This window comes from Camelus ferus, chromosome 10 (assembly GCF_009834535.1).
Source record: "Camelus ferus isolate YT-003-E chromosome 10, BCGSAC_Cfer_1.0, whole genome shotgun sequence".
Taxonomy (NCBI): domain Eukaryota; kingdom Metazoa; phylum Chordata; class Mammalia; order Artiodactyla; family Camelidae; genus Camelus; species Camelus ferus.
Window position 1 is genome coordinate 38,023,431 of NC_045705.1, and position 23,950 is coordinate 38,047,380.

Here is a 23,950-nt window from a genome sequence, read left to right on the forward strand (position 1 = left end):
CTGTATTTGGTTGTAATAACCCTCTCCATACCCGACCCCAGGGATATCATGGAAGAGGGGCGGGCCAAGATTGTTAGGGTCATGCAGGGTACGAAGGGCTGGAGTGTATGATCAGAACACCCAGGATGACTGGTCTCTTGCTCTATGTACATCCCTTGCTGACCAGTGCCTACTTCACTTAACCCTACTCACAGGACTGACCTTCCTACATACTTGCTCAGGGCCCCAGCTAGTGATTGTTCTAACCTTTAGATCAGAACATCTCCACCTGGAGAGCTTATCAAAGGGGCAGAGAGGGTCATGCCCCTTTGCTGCTTTCCCTGGTAACTGATGAGTCAACCTGCTATCAATACCCCCTGTAACTGGTAACCTCCTCCTCCCCCTAGGAGTGAAAACTGCTGTCATGTCCTGCCAGCTGCCTTCCTGCACACATGGTGGGGTGTCACCCTGGGACCTTGCTTCAGATGTGTATAATCCCCTATCCATTAAACCATTGACGTCTCTGTCGCTGACTCTGGGTTCTTTCTTCAGTCTTGAAGCTGGGCAAGTACAAGGCTTGCAGGCCTGTGGGGTGCAGCCCAACAATATCAGATAAAATAATATTTTGAGAATAATGGTTGATACATCATGAGACTCATGTAAACGATAGCTATTATTTGAGCAGACTTACAAGTGATGGAATAGATTTGATAGATAGATGGCAGTGAGAAAATTCCAGAAGAGGATAACTTGAATAACATAGTCGAGATAAAGGCTGCCAGGCATGTTTGAGAAGGATTGCCCAGAATGAATGGAGCCTAGAGTACATTGGGGTATACAGGAGGAGGTACATGGAAAGACAGACCGTGATGATCGTGGAAGAAACCTGTATGCCAAATAAGAGAACTTGCTGTATTTAAAAGTAAACAAAGAGTTCTAGAAATGATATATAATGTTTAGAGCTATTCTGTCAGAATGTGGGGTGAAATATAATGCATAAATTGGTGCAGAGAAGACTCAGGTAGAGAAATTAGTTAGGTTGCTGCTCTGGTCATACACACAAGAGGAAACTATCATCAATGAAACTGAAATGAAGAGGGAGCAGTCAGAGTAGAAAGCCTGGAAGAGGTGCTATAATTTGGTGAACTGATTGGAAGTGAAGCACTGGGTGTAGAAAAGGGGCAAAGATTACTGAGCTTTGGTATCTGGGTACGGAGCTTTGATGAGAAAAGAACATATTCCTTTAGAATAGAACTGGGTCCACATAGCCTCTTTCCTGGAATAGTGATAGCATTCTAGAATAACTTCTATTGAATGCTTACAAGGTACCACTTCATACACTTGACAGCATTTTCTCCTTATAAAAACCTGACAAAGTTGATACTACTCTTCTCAGTTTAGATATTAGAAAATTGAGTGGTGTAATAGGTTCCTCAAGAACACACAATAGCAAAGTCTGAATGTAGTCTAGAATTGCTTGAATATTAGAGCTTAATACTATTTCTAATGCTCCAGTGCACATCTCAAAGTATAAAGTACAGCATTTATAGGTAAGTGATTCCCTACAGGTCTGAGTGAATATGCCAAGGAGATCATCCTGAGGACAAAAAAAAACAAACAGTGAAGTCTAATTTTTTATGGTCTTTGAAGTTTAAGATCCCCAAAGGCATAACTGACATAATTTTAATAACACCAATATTGATATAATATTTTGTGATTTAAAAGATTATTTACATTTATAATCTCAGTGTACTGTTACACTGGACCTGTAAGGTAAGCAGGGCAGGTGTTTTACCCACATTTTGCAGAGGATGACACTGGGGCTAGTAGACAATGACAAATGATATCCAAGGTCATGCATTCAGAAAATGGAAATGTTGATTTCAGACACCAGTCTCCAAACCACTCCCAGTATTGTTTTTTGTACTTGAAATAGTTGTAAGTAAAAGATGGTAACTTACTCTGTCACCAAAAAAAGTCTGTAAAAATATAAGTAATATCAGAAAGCATAGTTTTTGGTTTTTTTTTTTTTTTTTTTTTTTTTTGGAAATAGCATTTTAACAGTAGGTTGAAGGAGAGGGTATGTTTTGAAACCTTTTTCCTTTCTGTACTGCAGTAGTTAGACTCCCACACAAAGCACAAAGTGTTCTTGGTATCACTGGTCACTCCCATTATATAAATACCTACCTGGGGAGATTTCTTCCAATCAAAATGAGGTAACAAAATTGGATTTATATTTCTTTTTGAAACAACCAAAACATTTTCAAATCACTGTACACAAGACAAAGAAGGATAGTGATATCTGAGAAACAAAAACAAATGAGAAGAGCTCTATGACTGCCCCAGCTTAAAGCCTTGAGATAACTGTCAAGCTGCTGAATAGCAAAAGGAAACTGAGGCACAGACTTGGAGACTCCCCAGGTTAGGGAGATTGAAATGAAAGTGTAAATTCATAAGATAAAGTAAGGAAGAGGAGAAAAGAGTAGAGAGAGAGAAATACAGATGTCTTACAGGGTAACTCAAGAATTCAGTTGGGTACTGATTAGAGCATAAGTTGTGAGAAAAAATTATCCAAAGCCCCAGTACCTGGCATTGATAAGGACTGGGGATAGTGCCATTTCCCACCAGATGCACTGGGTACTGGGCAGGCTGCACACAAGAGACTTGGCTCAGTAGTAGGGAGTAATTAGCCATAGGATTGGCACTGTTTCAGTCCTACCTAAAAAAACTAACAGCCAAATTTAAAAGAATAAAACTACTTATGATCTAATCAGACATGTTCCCGAACAAAGATCAAGTATATTCATGTGAATATAGAAATTATCTGGCGCCAAAAAGGTAAAATATTTGGCATCCAATTAAAAACTCAGTTATATAAAAAAAGCAGGAAAATAGAACTTCTGAGTAACTAAATCAGTCAGAACTGACATAGTTATTAGAATTAAGAGAAGTCATTCTAAGAGTTCTATAGTTATATTTCCTATGTTCAAAAAGTTAGGAGACATGAAAGATAAAAATGACCAACATTGAATTTCTGGTGATGAAAACTGCAGTGACTGAGATGGAAAATTTATGTGTAGGCTTAATAGCAGATTAAATATTGAAGAAAAGATTAGTGAATTTGAAGACATTTAAAAATAAAACTATCCAAAATATAACACAGAGGAAAAGGAATAATGAAAGCAAATGAGCAGTCTGTCATTCAGTTGTGGGACTAAGTAGCCTAATGTGTGTGTAAGTAGAATTTTTTAGAGGAATACAAAAGATATTTAAAGATATAGTGGCCATAAACACCCATCCATAAATGCAAAAAGCTCAGTGAACATCAAACACAAGACTATTAGGAAAAATTATACTAATTTATATCATAATCAAAATAATCAAAACTAGTAATAGAAAGAAAAATCTTAAAAAGAGCTTTAAAATAAGTAAGTATAGAAAAACCAAGATAAGAGTTGCAGCGTATTTTCTTGTCAGAAACAATGAAAGTGAGAGTAGAATATCTTTATAAAGTACTAAAACAAAGAAAAACACTAACAGTAAGTTCTGAAAGTTTTAGCCATATAACAAGGTGCATAAACTGAAACAGAAGAATTAAAAACCATCTTTATTCACAGATGACATCAATGTCTATGTGAGGAATCCAATATAAGCTAAAAAAATGTAGTAGAACTAAAAAATGAGTTTAGCATGGTTATAGGATACAAGATCAATATTAAAACCTCAGTTACATTTTTATATAGTAGCAAAAAATAAACTGAAAAAATTTTAAATACACTTTGCAATAGCATTGAAAATATAAAATTCTTATAGATAAATGTGACATGAAAAGATATGAAAAATCTTTCCATTGAACTCTATAAAATTTTGCTTAAGAGAAGCTGAATAAGATACAGATTTAAGGAGAGCTGTATCATTTTCATGGGCTTAAAGACTCAGTATTGTTAAGATGTCAGTTTCCCCAAATTGAACTAAAGATTCTATACAATCCCAGTCAAAATTCTAATACTTGTTTTTATAAATTTATAAACTAATTTTAAAATTAATGTGGAGATGCAGAAGACCTAGACTAGTCAAAAATAACTCGATAGTCGAAACAATAGAGTCCAGAAATAGACTTTCTTCTGTATGTATAAAGTATTTTCAAGGAAATTTTTGGCAGTGGTGGTATATTCATCACACTGATTGTCATGATGGTTTTTCAGTGTCAGATTTATCAAATTAAACACATTAGTTATGTACAACCTACTTTATGTCAATTATACATCAATAAAGCTGTTAAAAGTATATTTTCCTCCAGTCATAAGGGAGATAACAAATGTTAATTTCATTTCTGCATCTTTATTTCTCTACACTTCTCCCTCTATGCCTCCTTCCTTCCCTTCTTCTCTTCAATCTTTCACCCTCCACATATTTCTTCCTTCCTCCCTGAAGCTTCTTTTTCTTAATTCTATAAAATAGTTCCTGAAAAAGTTGAGAAGTTTTCACTTGATTCCTGCCTGTTGCTGCTGCAGGTGGTTGTACCCAGAGCCAACGTGGCCAAATGTGATGAGCACAGGCTTTGGGGTTAGATGGCAGTAAATCAGATCCCTGCTTTATCTTTTTCCATCTGCGTGATCTGAAGTAAGTCACTTAAACTCTCAATTAACCTCAGTTTCCTCATCTGCAAAAGAAGAATAATTACAGCTATTCTGTAAAAATAATATATAGGTTAAACTCAGAAAATATGTCATTTGAAGAAAGATTCTTTATCTCCTTGAGCCTCAATTTCCTAATCTGCAAAAAAAAAAAAAGAAAAAATAGGAAAAATTGCAGCTATTCTTTTAAAGATAATATAAAGATTAAATATAGAAGATGCATACTGATGTTTCTGGCCCTTGATTCTAAATATCATAATTTTTCTTCCTCTCTTTAAAGAAAGATCTCCCTATTGCCTCCCTCTAAGAAGATGAAACACTAGTGTTCTCCTTTGTGCAAACGTAGAATTATATACTTCTAATAATGTTAGAGTTGAAAGATACCTTAGAGATAATTTGGTTTCAAAGATCACATTTCATTAAGGTAGAATGCTGCCGTACAAAAACCTAAAAAGGAAACTGGATAATTCAAGCCTGCCTTGAAATTTGTGTGGCTCTCAAACTTTTATTCTTTGTGCCATGAATTGTGTATGATTGAGTAGAAACTTCCTTAGGTCTCCAGCATTTCAACTGTCCTGATTCTTCAGGAAAGCTGGCGACAACTATTCTAAGGCTCATTTCATTATTACTGCTTGCCTTGAGGAGTCATTTCTGTCTCCCCTGCTGCTCTTTCCCAGTCTGACTGCTCAGAGTAATGAGGTCCAACTGGAAGCCCCAGGTTTTTCCTCAGTCTTTGTAACTTTTTATTTTTGCCTTTGCCTGAGCTACCTTCTGTCAATAGAAATCAAGGTGAGAGTCATCGTTTCCAAGGAGCCCGACCAGGCTCTGCATTTTTAACAACATCATTTCACTAGGAATTGAACAGATCTCCGATTGGGCTGAATAAATTGTCACAACAGAGTTGAAATATGTCACAAGCTGATACAACCAACGGGAGCGCTCACAAGGGGAGAACAGTGAATCTGTTTCCTATAAGGTATCCAGGGTGGGTCTATAGAAAAAGGTAAGCCTTGGTCTCCCCTCTCCTTGAGGTAGAATCTGCACAGGTCATAGGGGCCTCTCACTAACTGGGATTACATAGGCATCTTCAGCTCTGAACAAGCTAAAGTAAGCATATTATCCTCCCCTTCAAACGTGTTCTTTTGTGACATCCCATCACCACTATCTCAAGTCCTGTAACAGGGAAGGGAGACATGTCAAAGTCTGCTTGGACAACTATGAGGGAAAGAAACCATGGACAGAAGAAGTGAAAGGGTCTTCTGAATTAAGACTGGCCTAGAGACTTGATTATTAAGATTGCCTTTAGCCATCAAAAAGTCTTTTGAGATATCATTATCCCTAATCCTCAGATAAGGAAACTGAGTTTTAGAGAATTGTGGTAACTCACAAAAAGGCACAGTCCAGATGTGAGTGGAAATAACTGAATTTTCATCTCATGAATGACAATGTGAATATATATCCATTGTCAAATATATATTTACAATATGTATGTTAGGAAACTTGTTAAATACTGTGAATGACAAATGTTAGCATAAAGCTATTATATACTTAAATTGTCTTTCTAGATATGATCATTGTAATACATTTAAAAACCTTAATTTGTTTTTTTTAACCAATTTAATATTCCACCTGTTCTGTTTAAGGGATGTCATGTCCCTTCACTCTCCCAAGCTTGAGATTTCTGGTTTCATCAAAAGATCAAAACAATATCATATAAAGATGAGTTCAGGGACTGACAGGGAAGGCTTTGACGCATGATTCAGAATAAAAATCCCTATTAATTGAAACAACATTTATGTAGAACAGTACAGATTATCAAGCCTGTCCTTCTAGATGACTTAATTCATTCTTACAAAAGAAATACTATGAAAGAAATGCTATATTCAGTCCTTTTTTTATAGTTGAAACTGAAGCATGAAAAAGGAAAAGTGCTTTGTAATGTAGATACTAATCCTTTTAACAAGTGGGGAATGGATGCTTGTGGAATTTAAACACATTTAGTCACTCAGCCAATAGATAATTAGATGAGACACCAGCCTCGCTTTATCTGTCTCTATTCATGCCCTTTCTGCTAAAAAATTTTGCTTTCACTGTAATCAGTGGACTCATACATCATTATTACTATCTAAGTTCTCCACAAACTTCACAAAACATGGACCACATTCCATTTGGATTCCTTTCATCATTGAAATCACTCTTCCCTCTTGAGTTTGGCTAATATTAGTAGCTGATATATTTCAATTATGATCAACTTTTGTGATAAGGACGTAATAAGATTGCAAAAATGGCCACAAATTATCCCTCACCCTCCGTGGCCTTTGGGAATGCCCTCTCATGTTGACACTGGGGGTGACCTTGTTACCTGCTTTGGTTTGTCTAGTTGGACATTAGTAGAGTGAGTAAACAGAACTTAAAAAGCACTTACACGTAAGGACTTAGTGCCATCGGGACTCTGCCACTACCACAGTGCAAAGGAGACTGGTTAGCCTGTGAATTAGGAAATGCGATGTGTCCCAGGAGCCTCCTTCATTCTGGCAGGTGTGTGAGTGCCAGCCTAAAGCAAGGTACTTCTTGATCATCTTGCCACCAGACGACTGTCAGTTGACTTGAAACAGGTGAGCAAGCGCAGAGGACAGCTGACAAGCCAGGCCAGACCAGACCAGACCAGACCTGCCCATGTGTCCCCCCAGATCATGATTTGCTTAAGTGGGAGTTGTTTTAAGCCACTGAATTTCAGAGTGTTACACATGATAAGTTAATTAATACAAGAAGTCTCTACTTGCATCCCAGCAGATACTTGCTAATAAAGCGAGCTCCATTTTGAAGCCTCTCAAGTTTGAAGTAAGGCTAAATGGGTCTGCTGTCTCCCTTTAACAGGTTCTTCTTAGAATTCCTCAAAGAGAAGATAAATTTGATTATAGCCCTCATTCATTTTTAAAATTAAAAAAAAAATTTCTATTCTATTTTTTTAGCCTTCATCTAGTTTTGATGTCACAGCAACCTAGACTGTGCCTCATTGATCTAAACCTTGCCTCAGTGCCCTTAGTTGTTAATTTTGCTGTTGTGTACGGTGTGTTTCTTTGTGTCATCTTAAGGCCTTTAACTTCAAGTAATACATACTCATACAGCTTTATAAATACATTGCTCTTTGTTTATGAATCGTGAAAATATGCAGGGATGTTTTGTGAGGTTTGTTCGGCATGTCTCAAAAGTTAGTGTTTTTGGTCTATTATTGATTTATTTGCATGGGCACTGAGGGGTACTTCAAACAAACAGAAGGTCATCTCTTAGGAAAGTTGCTATTAAGCTACTTCTTACTCAGGCAACTCTATATAACTTGCTCCACAAAGGGTTTTAGCAGTTACTCATGTTTTCCTCAGCCAGGTAGGTCAGGCTAGCTAATATATTCTGCATTTACATTCAACTCCAGAGTAAGGTCTTTATTCTCAAAACTCCAAAATTTCAGCATTAAAGGTCATCGGCAGCCTAGCATTGTGGTTGAGGGTGTGAGACTTTTAAGTTGGTTTAGGATCAAGCTAGTACCACCACCTCCCTGGAGATTTCCTTAATGTTTATAACTATCCCAGAGAGCTGTTTTGAGTGTTAAATCATACAGTGATTATAAGATGCTTGTTCTGCATCTAGTATAAAGTAAATTCTCAGTGATGCATTAGTTAGATTCATTTATCGATGAATTCAGTTATTCAGTGTTGAGGACATCGAAAGAAAGGAAGTCAGTGGGAATGATTTGAAGCATTCTTTCACAAACAGTCTCAATTCTCTTCCAGTCTATCTATCAGACCAAACTAGTTTTTGCTCATTTTTGGTCTGTAGTTGCTGACCAATATCCAGCTCTTGATGTGGGTTGATCAGTATACTGTAGAGACAAATGCCATGCAGTCTCTGAAGTCAGATCACATGGGTTTAAATACTGACTCAAGCACTTATTCATTATACACTCCAGGGAAAATTATTTAAATTTCTGTGGTAATTTCTTTATCCATAAAATGGAAATATTAGTATGTTCTTCATATTACTGTTGTGAAAATTAAATAAAAATATAAATGTTAAGTGCTAAGATCAGTGCCTGATGCATAGATAGCATTGATAAGCACTGATAAGTTGCTACTACTATGATTGTACCCAGGTTGCTGAGTTCTGCTGATAAAATTGCATTCATTTTGAAGCTGCTGCAAAGCCTGCCTTCCAAATCACCTGGATTAAATGATTCTTCTCGTTTTACTTAACTATCTCTAATTTTCTAAGGATTAATCCAAATAGCAACATGAAAAGATAAGAATTGAGTCAACTATACATCTAGGTGCTCTCATTTGCTGGGTGTGTAAATTCGAACAATGTAACCTCCTTATGTTTTAGTTTATTCATCTGTAAAACTGAAAAATAAAACTCCTTGGATTGTCATTAAGGATTAAATGAAAAAGCACATACAAAATGTCTGGCACAGATATTCTTAACAAATATGCCTTCAATTTTAGTTAGATCTTTTTTGATACTCAACAAATAAAAAAAATAATAAAATGGTAGGAAACCGGATAATGCTTTATTTTAATGATAAGATGCTTCACAAGATTGTGGGAAATGGCTTTATATTAGTGGTAATCAAATTGGTAGTATTAGTGACTATTGTCATAGTAACCATAACCTAGCAACAAGAAAAAGATGAGAATACATGTTGTGCCATCATGATGCCGCTACATTTACAATTTCACCCAGTAATATTTCCAGATCTCTACTAACTACATGAAAGTGATGGTTGGAATTAAGACAATACTGCTTGTCAGTCATAATGAATTGTTCTATTGATTATCACCCTCTACTTGCCCTGACTTTATTTCAGTGACAGCTATTCTCTAGTACTTCTATAGAACTAGTGCTCAACAGCCCTGTTCCAATAGCACCTGAAAATTCTATGTCACATTAAGAGTGCTGAGCTCTGGGGACAGGTAGCGGTTCCTTTAAATGCTGTTTAGCAGAGTAGTGAGGGCCAGAGGTAACTTAAAAGTCTATGAGGTCTTTTGATCAGCAAGGGAAAAAAGAGAATGTCACTATCTAAAGATTATAAAGTGACATAAAAGACATGCTTTTCCTGCTTAGAATATATCCATTTCCATCCTTGTCACCCTTAGTTACATGAGCTCCAGTATCAAACAGAGTCTGATCTCAGTCATTCATTTCTTCATTCTATTCAGAATCTACAATTTTACAGGCACTTAGCTGGACTTTTGTTATACAAATTGACAAAAATATTCACATTTTAATTCTGTCATTCTTCAAAAATTTAAATAATCAAGAAACTAAGAAAAGTATCACTTTTTTCAGTTTTAAAAGGGCATGTACCACTAAGAAGATTCAAATAACACACACATTAATAATATCTAATTTTTATTATGTGCACATACAAAAAGTACTCCTCTAAGCACCTCATGAATTAATTCATTAATTCTCCTAAAGATTGTGAGATACGTACTAATTATCCTTACTTTATAGAATAATTAGTATTATAACTGTTCCCATTTTATAGATGAGAAAACCAGAGAGATTAGATAACTTATCCAGAGTCACATCTAGTAAAATAGTGACAGTGGGGTAGGAAGAAACCCAGGTGGTCTGACCACAGGGCTCACATGCTTCTTGATGGTCATTACAGGTCATTACAGGGCCTAGGAGTTAATCAATGAGCAGCCTTCATTTTTAATGCCCAATGATCCATTGTTGGTTATCTCTAGTTACACAGAAGCATTTAATCTTCATACTGTAAAAAGCCCATAGAACACCTAGTCTTCTCCTTTTATTTGACATATGAAGCATTTGAGACATCAGCAATTGTGGTTTGCTCAAAGTCACAATGTGTTGTCAGAGCTATAACCCAAATTCTGGTCTCCAGGCTGTACTGTTTTCATGATATGATACCCCACTGCTACACTCACACAACGTTGATTTCTTATGTAAAATTCAGCAAGTCGTGAGCCCAGAAGAAGGGATAAAATATCCTTTCATTTTCAGCATGTCTTTATCCTCACAAATGCATCAAATGATAAATCTCAACTGCCAAGTACGTTGCTTTTGAGTGGTGCCAATTTCAACCTGAATCAAATTTTAATGGCATTATTTTCAAACCAAGAAAATGCATTGAATAGAAGGGAATGACCACTGGATCCTTAACTACCACACAGTCTCCAAGTACCCCTACATGTCAGCCTTTGAGCACACGCTGAATTTAATTTCTCCATCAGTGGAGAGCTAGTTGGTCACAGGTGCTATCCTGTGTCTGGCTGTCTACTACACCACTGCTTTTGTGTTTTTTTGTTTTGTTTTCATTTTAATTTGGCAGAGTACTTTATACTTTCTTTCTGCCTTTACAAGATCTTCACCTTCTGTGCAACCAGCCCCAAACTGAAAATCTCTCTAGTCTTTAATTACCCTACCTTCTAGGGTACCAATAAAATCTCTACCTGCGTTAAAAAATAAATTAACATTGGTGTGCAGATTGAGAATAAAAATGTTCCTAGGTAAGCTTCAAATAAGTCTTGGTGATTCCATTAAATCTTCTTAACAGCCCCTGTCAAGCCAAACCCCGCGTTCTCAGAGAAAATGACTTGCTGGGTTTTTTTTCCATATAAGTATTTGATTTTTTTTCAGGAATAGCCTAAAGCTAAAACAATAGACAGTTTGCTCGAAACAAAATTAATTGAAACTCACTAGCTATGTTTCTTTGTGTAGTGCTTAATGTGAATGTTTTAACACAGAACAGGAAATCTGACTTTGGGGACTTGGACCACAAGAGAGTCCTATGTTTCCTCACTCAAGGGCAATTTTTAAAAGATGCAAGTATGGAAAGAAGTGATAATCTGGAGTTGGAGCTCTGATGTCTTGTGATTGTAATCAGAATCCTCTAACAGAACTGTCAATTAACTATAGATATCTGGATGACTAAGAATGTTCAGGGATTATTTGCCATTTTTTCACAATGTGTGCATCTAATTTAGCCCTCCTTATCTAGTTTTTGGTTTGTGAGACATTTTCAATATACACTTGCAAAAAGTTATCCATAGTTCACCCAAAAGAGGTTAGGTAGTAAGTGCCATGCTGGTTTTGCCTGAATATTTTAAATTAAAATGTGAAGATGGACCCAAAGAGACATTATGATTACTGGAAGATTTAAAATTCACTCTGAAAGTTTTCTGGTTCTCCTTCCATGAAGATATAATAGGTATATTTTCAATTAGAAGCAAAATCATTGAAATAATCATGTGACAAGTGGAGAAAAGATGAGGAAATAAATGAAAATATAGAAACTGGAGTGGAGAAGGGTGAGTGTAGATCAGTTCAAGAAAAATGTACTTGGCATTTATTTTGCATCTGGTACAATACTCTGGCACAGAGAGTGTCCAGGTGGTAAGGGCAACAGGCATGTGAGTAATTAATTATGATCCAGTGTGATAAGCACTGCAATAAAGAAGATGTATATAAAGTGCTGAGGGAAAGGAACTCATTCTGCCATGGTGGGGGCTCATAAGAAGAGGTAATAGTTTGTCTTCCTTAAAAGTATGTTTTTACTTGTAGCAAGTCCCTCAGTTATGATCTCTACTTCGAAATTCTATTTCTCGGGGGCTTTCAAATCTCCCAGCTGTTTCCTCTGTTACTGATGTCATTGTTCTAAATTCTGTTAATACCATTTTGTGTATTTTTTATTTTTGACATTATCAATTGAATGCTTTCTATTAACACCTCTCTCCCTAATTTTTTCCCCAGTATAGTTAAACTACACTTTTATGACCTTAAATGTCTGAAAGATATGGCGGAATTAACTGAAAACTGTGACATTTCTTTTGTTCCTTTTTGGCTTTATTTTTCATTGACAAATGTTGTTCTAGATTTTTCATTTCTTCTTTTGTTTTCCACTTACCAATTTATTGTGAAATTCTTGGAAATGCCCCATAAGAACTATAAAACATTTATTAATAATTTTCTAAATGCTCAAATTCTTCAGCTACACTATCAGTTTATTTTTTGGTTGGTGTTTTTATTGCATTGTGTTCGTCCATTTATTTGTTGCCTACAATTCTCCCAGAACTCTCTACCCTCTTGCTCCAGTGTAGACTTCCTGCCCTGTAGACAGCCATCCTTCTGATTTTCCCTTTGCCTTCACCCTAGGACTTTTCTTCTTTGTTTTCTAATATTAGTTCCCATGAGTAGTGGAAATTTGTGGCTTTACTTGGTGGCCAATATCTAAACCCTCCCTTTAGGTGAAATCTTATACTTCATAAACCAGATTCCCATTATAGAAGTTGAAATGGTAGATAAAGAACTTCTTAGCCTCCATTGCAGCAAAGATATGAACACCAGATCTGGCTTCCATGAATTGGATCCACTTATTCTGGACTTGGAATCAGAAGCTGTTGACAAAAATAAATGGGAACCAGGCAGCTCAATCCAGTTGTGATCATGGAAGCAGTGGCAGAGGTTGCAGCTGTAGCACATCATGTCGGTTGCTGATGACCTTGGCAGTACAACCTGCAGCATTTTTATGCCCCACTAGCAGTAACAGCTGTCTCCCAGATCAGCTTGGAGGACTGATCATAGGTCTCAGTTTTGGCTTGTGCTTACCTTTCTGAAACTTCTCTTAGTATAATGGTGAGTCACCTAATTTTCTTTTTTCTGTCCAATTTTAAAATTTCCTTTTTAAATGATGTGTGTGGAGGGGGTGGTTTACTTTCACAAAGATAATCTCAATTTTATCTCCCAACCCTTCTATGATTTCTTCTTTAAATTTCACCATTTATATTTTTATTTTCAAACAATGCTTTCTTGGTCTCCAATTGTTCCTTTATTACACTGGCATTGGTACCATGGTATTGGTTTATGGGTAGGACATCATTCCTTAACTCTCTAAATATCTTACTTAGAGAATTTTTTTTCATTAACATTTTTCTGCTCTCCTACCTGGTGGATGAGTGAGCTTGGTACCAGGGTCCATGGGTGGGCTTAATGCCAGGTTCCATGAGCTAGCAGGTCCGAGGCCATGGAGCCTGGGTCCACGTGGCAGGTCTAGTACCAGGGTCCACAGTGAAGTCTGACAGTCCCTTGGCTCTCTTTCCTTCACAGGAGAACTTCTGTGCATGAGGGGTCTCTCGTGACCCTGTACTGCACAGGCTCAGAGGAAGGGTGATGCAGATTAAGTGAAACTGTCCTTCCTAAGTCTCTTTAAGTGTCTTTTCTCATTTCTGTGCTGCTCTTGAATGCTGTAATCTTACCTGGATTCTGGTGTTCTCATGAAGGTATTTTCCTCTATGGACGGTTCTCAAGTTGGTGTTTCTTATGGGCAGTGAGGGCTGGAATATTCTATTCCACCATTCTGCTGACTTTACTAGCTGATACATTTCTATATTGTTATTTAAGTAAATATTTCATATCTTCTCTTTAAATTTTCTTCCCATCCTTCTCATTTTCAGATGTATCTCATTATTTATATAGAAAAATATATAAACAAAACATAAATATGTGTGTATATATTTTGTCTTTGCCATCCTTTCTTTACTACAAACCTTCTAAATATTGGATTTCTAAATGCTAATCCCTCTCCCTCTTTTCTTTCTTACATTGTGTAGATCTCCTCTGTTTAACATGGTAGTCGATAGCTGCATGAGGTTATTTAAGTTTTAATTAAAGAAAGTTAAAAATTAAGTTCCTCAGTCGCATTAGGTATATTTCAAGGTCTCAATAGCCACATGTAGCCGGTGGCTACTGTACTGAATAGCACAGACATAGAACAATTTGATCATTGCAGAAAGTGGTATTCAAAAGCACTGATCCAGATTGAGGGATCTCAGTCATTCCTATCATTTTAAATACCATATGCTAAAGACTCTCACATCCGTTTCTTCAGTTATGACAGATCCTCTGGGTAGGCTCCCACAACTCAAAATTCCAATTCCTTTCCATCATATCTATTTCTGTTTTAGAGGCTGTAGAAGCAAATACTTTCCAACCTCCCATGCAACTAGAGATACAGGGAAGGCATTATGTTACGGTTTTGGCCAATGAGAAAAACCTAATGTGTACTTTGCTCCTTTCCATTTTTTCCCCCCTGCTTTGTCAGAAGGTCATGGCCAGAGCTGGGGCCACCATCTTGTATTCATGAAGAAAGATAATAAATCACATAGATGCAGACCCTGAGCCAAAAGTGAGTTAGCTACCTGCAGACTTTTCTTGTATGAGAAAGAAGCCACTATGTAAGCACTGTTGTTTTGTTATTCTATTGCCTGAAGCTAAAAACATTTCCAATATTACTCCAGCCAAATCTGCTAGAGAGTAATAGATACTTTCAGAAAAAAACTCTACTCCTCAATCCTACTATCTACAAATTTTTTTCTAGAATACCTCAGTGATTACCAGTCACAGAATCTGCTCACTGTCTTTGCTTTTCTCTGGAATGTAGGTTCAAGAGGTCACAAACCTGGCCTGTTTCCTCCATCACTGTATGTGCAATGTCTAGAATAATGCTGCTGTATAGTTAGTGCACTGTATATGCAATGTCTAGAATAATGCCTGCCATATGGTTAGTACTCAATAAATATATGTTTAGTAAAAAACTAAATAAAATGCACATTCTACTTAGGAGACAGAATGAATCTAGACATGAAGACCCTGAGGAACACAGACTGTAAAATGAACGCAAATGATGAGTCACCTAGCTAAAACCATTTCAAAGGGAATAGAAATATTCCATCTCCTTTAGGCTGGAAGATGACAGTTGTACCTGTGAAGGAGAGTGGTGAAACAGACATCTTCTGCAGTTTTATAAATTCCAGAAGATGTGCTTTTATTTTTTTTTAAATTCTTTTGACTTAACTATATGGTGGAAATAATAGAGGCTATTCTGATAATGATGATGTTTAATAGAATGTCTGCCATAGAAGTGCCCCAACTCTACCTGCCGTCACATTTGATTATGATTAAAACATTAATTCTCCTCATTTTATAAGCACATTGAAGTGCTGAGAATTTGCCCTATTTATATAATATTTACAGCCCTCTAGAGGCTGTGCCAATCCTGGGACAAATCATTGCCCATAGGATGCAGTTTTATAGTCTCATGACATCAAAATATGCATTACAAATTGTTCTTTATGACTACAGTAAATTCACATCTTCCCTTAGACACTGGAATTCATTTGAAGATCTGTGTTAGAGAGATTCACAGTTGGAAATGTTTGCCTGTTGTAATCTGATTTACAGTAAATTATTATAGTTTGCCAGGTAGCCATAATTTTGCAATTTGTATGATATAGTGAAATTATCTAGTTCTCTATAATGGGGAACTGATCTATCACTAAATGCTAGCTGTCACCTGAGTTTCCCAGTTTATCAGTCATTAGTCATACTGTCTGTGTTGGCATGTGGCTCAAAATAATCTAGTACACACAAAAATTTAAAATATTTCTTAGACAGTAATCTTATCATGTATTGCATTTAAATGTATTATGTGTACCTTTTTATCTATCTACCTGCCTACCAAGATAGAAATATAATTCAATGGGAGCACAGTTAATTCAGCACTTGCCATGTAAAAGACACTTTACTTAAGTGTTGCAAAAGGAAATCAAAATTTAAGAAGTGCTCCCTAATCACAAAAGCCTCTTAATCCAGCAGAATTACTTACCAACAGAAAAAAACTATGCTACAATGTGGAATTCTATAACCAAATAAATGTAATTTATTTCTATTGTATTATAGCAATATATATGATTTCTCTTCCGTGAAACCTTTTGATGGTTTATTTTTAATGAAATCCATATATATATATATATATATATATATAATCCATATATATCCATGTATTTTATACACACACACACACACACACACACACACACACACACACACACACACACACACACATATATATCCCCAGATGGGTATTATATATGTTTATATTTACCATCTGGGGAACATGTGTCAAAAGTTTCATGGAAGAGAAACCACAGAAGGAGGCATTAAAAGATATGATACATCAAATTGTAATAGGTAGATAAGACCAAGAAAGGTATAAACCTTGCAGGTAAACAGCTCTGGATTTAAATATAAGATCTACTTCTTGCTGGTTGGGTGGTCTTTGGTATAATACTTGATCCCTGTGATGCTCAGTTTCCTTCCCTTGCAAAATGGGACATAGTACTTATAAAACAAAGTAGTAAATATGTTACATTGTGAAAAAAATGTATAGCACAGCTCATGGTAACTATTGTTTTCAGTAAATGGTGCAAAGGCTATTTCTAGAGGAAATATTGGGCAGAGATATAGAAGTTAGCAAAACGCGAGATGTCATTTTATTCAAGTCCGTTAGCTCTAAAAGTACATAGAAAAGTATATATTTCTTGTATAAGCTTATGTACAAATAAAATTCAAATTATTTATCTATTCCCACTTGGGTTTTCAGCTTTCTGCTATGGCAAACACTGGTGCTCTGAACATCCATGGACATGATTTCTCGTGCATACATCCTAGTATTTTGCCAAGAGTGAAATTACAAAGTCCCTGGAAATGTGTATCTTCAACTTCACAAGATAATGCTAAATTGCTTTCTGATGTGGTTTAATGATTTATGTCTCTATCATGAGTGTCTAAAGTTTATATTTGTTTCTTATTTTCTCAAGTATTCGATTTTGGTCTTGATTTTTAATGTTGGCCACTCAGGAGGGTATAAAGGGCTATTATATTTGGTTTTCATTTTTATTTTCTTGATTACAATTAAGTAAAATATACATTCTTATTTATTGAATATTAAGACTACTTCTGTGGAAAACAGCATGACTTTTGCTCATGTTTCTATGAGGCTGTTTTGTCTTTTTTAAAAACTTGACATTTAGAAGATAGGTATCTAGATACTAATCCTTCGATAGTTCTGTTTCTATAGACCAAATATTTGTGTCCCCACAAAAATCATATCTGAAACCTAATTCCCAATCTGATGGTGATTGGAGGTGGGGTCTCTGGGAGGTGATTAGATCGCATGGGTGGAGCCCTCAGGAATGAGATTAGTGCCCTTATAAAAGAGAGCTCTGAGAGTTCCCTCCTCCCTTCTGCCATGTGAGGACACAGAGAAAAGATGGCTGTCTATGATCCAGTAAGCATGCTGGCCCCAGACACTGAACCTGCTGGTGCCTTGATCTTGGATTTTCTAGCCTCCAGAGCTGTGAGGAATAAACTCTGTTGTTTTAAGGCATTCAGTCTGTGGAATTTAGTTATAGCAGCACAATTGGACTAAGACGTATATTGCAAATGCCTAACTAGAGAGTGAACTCTACAAGGGAAGAAAGATTGTTTGCTTTGTTCACTGATGTGTCCATAGCCCCTAGCATATGCCTGACACACAATGTGCTCAATGAAAATTTGTTGACTTAATAAGCAGAATTTCACATTTACCCCCATCCCCTTATGGGGTGCACATTTGAAGTCTTGTACTGAGAAAGCCCTTCATTAGCCTGAGGTCATATAAATATTTTCCTATATTCTCTTCTAAGATGTTTAGTTTTCCTCTTTACACATTTTTTTTTCTTTAATCTACCTAGGATTGAATCTTGCATATGATGCGATAATTCATTGTCTAAGTGTAATTAATTCATAAACGTATCTGTCCCTAGTGATAGGCAAAACATTTTTATATATCAAGTTTCCATATAACGGTGAAAATATTCCTGTGTTCTCTACTGTTACATGTAAGTGGCTCTTTTCTATTCCCAAGCCAATTATTTCTAATTCTTAAGTAAATGTTTTAGTTATCGTTATTTTTAAGTTATTTTTGATACCATTCAGAATAAATATCCTTCTACTTTCTTTCTTCTTCATTTCCTTCAGAAGTGGTTTGGTGTTTCTTGCCTCATTCTTATTACATAATTAAATAACCCTCAAGTTTCTTAAAAAAAAACACACACACAAAGAAAAAGAAACTTTTGGAAGTCTTATTAGGATTTTATTGACACTAATGACCCTAAACATAAAGAAAAAATACCTCTAGAATACTGAGACATTTTATCCAAGAACAAACTATATTTCCACACCTATTTTGGTCTCCTCAATATTTGTTTTTCAATATTGTAGTACAATCTTGTACATCCTTCATTAGTTGCATTGCTGTGAATCTTACATTTTGTTATTATGCAAATTATATAATTTTACAGACTACAATTTTCATTTCTGCTGCTGTTTAAAATTTCCACTGGTTGTTATATATTGGTTATATATATAGACACCTTGGTAAACATTCTTCTTCATTCTAAAAACTTGTAGATTCTTTGAAGTGTTTCTTGTTTTTAAAAAAATTTACCTGCAAATTTTGATGGCTTTTATCCTTGCTTCATGATCTGTAAACATTTAATTTTTTTCCCTTGTATTCACTACAATGACAAGAATTTCTGGTAAACTGTTCAACAGAAACAGTTCGCAAGTGTCTTAATCTTTATTTTAGTAACCAACTTTGCTGTAGGTTTTTGGTAAATAATACCTAGACGACCAGGGAAATCCTTTCTATTTTTATTAACTAAGCCATCTTGAATGGGTGTTTACTATTATCAAATCCTTTTCTGTACATCTGTGGAGATAAACATTTTTCCCTTTTTCGGTCAGTTAATGTGATAATCTTCATCATTAGATTTTTCAATGTCAAAGCCACCTTTCTTGCCACAGATTAGATTTACTTGCTCATGAGTCATGATCACTTTTATATGTCACAGGATTTAGCTGGCTCATATTTTACTGAGGATTTTACACATTTATTCATGATATGATTTACCTATAACATTCCTCTTTTATACTGCCCTGACAAGGTTTGCCCATCAAGGTTATATTAGCTTCATTGGCTTAACTGAAGAGAGCCCTTCATTTTTTCTGTACTTTAGGAGATTTGTATAAAATTGCATTGATCTGTTTCGCTCATGTTTTGTGAAACAGTCCTTTAAATCATAAAGCCTTGTGTTTCTCTTTGGAGAATATTTTGAGCTGCTGAATCAAACTTAATTTTCTTAATGTAATTTTAGTTTTCTCCATTTTACACACAGTTTCTAGAAATTTGTCATATATATATATGTTTATACATAATATACATGTGTGTTATGTTAATTTTTTCCAGTTTTATGTAGAATTATTACAGTTTGACTGCACATACACATTATATTGCATGCAAATACATACAAACAGTATACTGCACATTTTTTTAGTTTTCATAGATGTACTAACTATTGTTTCTAAGAACAGATTAGATCTTTAGCTTTTTAAACTTACATAGTTATCAAAAGAATAAAGCCAGCTACAAAATAAGAAACAACAGAATGTGATGATCCAATCATAAAGGACAGTCAAATGTGCTTTCACATATTGAAGAAATCAACATAATAATTAGTTCATTTGTGTACTTATTATTATTGTTGTTATTTTTTAGATTCTTTGTATAAATGATGTCATATGGCATTTTTCTTTCTCTTTCTGGCCCACTGCACTTTGAATGACAGTCTTCAGGTCCATCCATATTGCTACAAGTGGCATTAGTTTATTCTTTTTTATGGCTGAGTAGTGTTCCATTGTATATATGTACCACATCTTTATCCAGTCATCTATTGATGGACATTTGGGTTGTTTCCATGTCTTGGCTATTATAAATAGTGCTGCTATCAACATTGGGGTGCATGTGTCTTTTAGAATTTTATTTTTCGCTGGATCCCACCCAGGAGTGGGATTGCTGGATCACGTGGTGAGTCTGTTTTCAGTTTTTTAAGGAACCTCCATACTGTCCTACATAGTGGCTGCACCAACCTACATTCCTACCAATAGTATATGAGGGTTTCCTTTTCTCCACACCCTCTCCAGCATCTATCATTTGTAGACTTTTCAATGATGGCCGTTCTGGCTGGTGTGAAGTGATATCTCATTGTAGTTTTGATCTGCATTTCTCTGACAATTAGTGATGTTGAGCACTTTTTCATGTGCCTAGTGGCCATTTGGATGTCTTCATTGGAGAACTGCTTGTTTAGGTCTCCTGCCCATTTTTGGATTGGATTGCTTTTTTCTTTGATATTAAGGTGTATGAGCTGTTCGCATATTTTGGAAATCAGTCCCTTGTCAGTCACATCGTTTGCAAATATTTTCCATTTCATAGGTTGTCGTTTTGTTTTGCTTATGGTTTCCTTTGCTGTACAAAAGATTGTAAGTTTAATTAGGTCCCATTTGTTTATTTTTGCTTTTATTTCTATTGCCTAGGTTGACTGTCCGAGGAGAACTTTGCTGAGATTTATGTTGGATAATGTTTTGCCTATGTTTTCTTCTAAGAGGTTTATCATGTCTTGTCTTATGTTTAAGTCTTTAAGCCATTTTGAGTTTATTTGTGTGTATGGTGTGAGGGAGTACTCTAACTTCATTGATTTACATGCAGCTGTCCTGTTTTCCCAATACCATTTGCTGAAGAGACTGTCTTTACGTCATTGTATATTCTTGCCTGTTTTGTCAAAGACTGACTGACCAAAAATTTGTGGGTTCATTTCTGGGCTCTCTATTCTGTTCCATCGATCCATATGTCTGTTTTGGTACCAATACCATGCTGTTCTGATTATTGTAGCTCTGTAGTATTGTCTGAAAGTTTGGGAGGGTTCTTCCTCCAGCTGCATTCTTCTTCTTCAGTATTGTTTTGGCAATTCTGGGTCTTTTGTGATTCCATATAAGTTTTAGGGTTATTTGTTCTTATTCTGTGAAAAACGTAGAGGGTAATTTGATAGGGATTGCATTATATCGGTAGGTTACGTTGGTTAGCATTCCTGCTGGTTTCTGATTTAACTGTATATTGCTTTTTAAAAAGTGGAATACATGATAAAAATGTTTTGCTGTGTTTAGACTTTACTTTCTGGCTGGAAACACAAAGTGTTTTGTATATGTTTTGCTTAATAAGAATGCTTTTTCTCTAATTTGGCATACAGTATTCCATATACTTCCATTAAATAAAGAATGTTAATTGTGTTAAATTTTTTATAACTTCACTAGTATTTTGTCTGTTGTATCACTAAGAAAATTATGTTGGTCATGGTTTGTATAATTAGCCCTCTGCCTCCTATACGTATATATATACATAGATTTTATAGGAGCAATAGATATATATACACACATATCTATAAAATATACACGTATATGTATTAGATATGTGTATATTTTATATATATATACTGGTAGTAGTTCTATCATAAATATATTAAATGTTTATAATATATAAATTTATGTATTTATTTGATTCTATTTTGTTAGGTTAAAAAAAGTGAATATTTGCTTATTCCTCCTGGCAATTGAATTTGCTATTATTTCATATTAAATTTCTTAGTCCCTAGTGATGTTTTTTCTTTTAATAAGGATCATTTTAGAACAATTTTAGATGCTCAGAAAAATTGTGATGATCTAGGAGTTCCCGTATTCCATACCCAGTTTCTCCAATTATTAACATCTTGCTTTAGTATGGTACATTTTTTGTAATTAATGATCCAACATTTTTACACTGTTATTTGAAGTCCATGCTTGATTCAGATATCCTTAGTGTTTGCCTAATGTCTTTTTCCCCTGTTCCAGAATCCCATCCAATACATTGCAATACAGTTAGGCAGCACATCTCCTTAGGCTACTCTTGGCTGTGGCAGTTTTTCACATTTTCCTTGTTTGTGATGACTTGGATAGACGTGAGGAAAACTAGTCAAATACATTGTTTCTTTGGGGATTTGTTGATGCTTTTCTCATCAACATGATTAGACTGTTGTCATGGGTGACTGGGAAGAAGGCCAGAGAGAGAAAGTACTGTTTTTATCATATGATATCATGGGTACATACTATCAAAATAACTCATCATTGTTGACCTTCATTATCAGGCCAGGATAGTATTTGTCAGTTTTCTCCATTCATGCCATTTTCATGGTGTCCTCTTTGAAAGGAAGTCACTTTGTGCAGCCCAGAGAGAAGATATGCTCCAACTATTTAAGGACAGAGTATCTGCATAAATTGTTGAAATTTTTCTGCATAGGAGATTTGTCTCTACTCCCTCACTTACTTAGTCAATAGTATGTTTAGATTAGTATGAACACTGGATATTTACTTCCTACAATGGGTTATAATTCAGTACTGCTTTATTAAAGATTTGCTCCACTTTTTTCAGCATCGGCTTTTAGGAGCTCTTTCACATATCTTCTGTGTCTTTTTGGGAATACCTTGATCATTGTAGATATTTTTGTTTGTTGGATTGATTGATTTTAGTTTTGAGTACTTCCCTGCTTTATTATACTACCAGATGTCCCAGGCTCATAGTTTGTATTTCTTGCCTCAGTCCTAGAATCAGCCTGTTGTTCAGGCAACTCTGCTCCCTTTTATTGGAGGATCATATTAGAGCTCATATTCTAAGTGTGTTCATCGCCTCTTGGTGTCATTGCTCTAGGCCTGAACTGACAGAGCAAGGGAATCTATGTACTAACCACTGAATATGTACATATCTATACATATTTCTATATATAACCATTAAGCTAAACATGAGTTTATATTGATGTCTAACTGTAACCCACTACCACGTGGATTGTTGTAGCTTCTTCCCTTGCTTATTTGTAACCTCCTAACCCAACAATGAGAATTCTGGCTCACACCATTAGTTACCCATTTATTTAATTGTTCGGTCCCAGGATACATGGTTAGTGGTATTAAAATAATTAACCCATACCACTAACCTTGTCAACTAGAATGCAGTGCTATCTATGTACAGTTTCTTTTACTTCTAGTTTTATAGACCCCACTCATTGCCCAATTTACTTAGTTCAGCATTTTCCCCCAGCCTCTTCTGTGAGATGCTAAATATACTCGTAGTACAATTGGATTATTTTGTCATAGTCTACACTCCATGCTGGTGTCCACTGACCTCCTAAATAATACTTATAAAATTGCATAACTAAGGTTCATACTTTTTACTAGAAAAGTTATATGAATTTTGGAAAATAAATCATATCATATTTACCATTATAGTATCATACATAATAGTTTCATTGCCTATTAAAAAAAAAATCCCCTGTGCATCACCTATTCAATCCTCCCCTAAAGAGAGGGGATGTGTGCAAGTGAGTGATTGGAATGGTTACAAATGAAATTTGAGTCTATTTCTAGCTTCATATTTGTATTTTAAATTTTATTTATTTTTACTTTTTTAAAAACATTTTTAAACTTGGTTATTTTATATTCTATGTCCAGTAATTTTAATACCTGTAATTTTTGGTGATCCTAAACTATTGTTCTTGATTTCTACTTACCCTGAC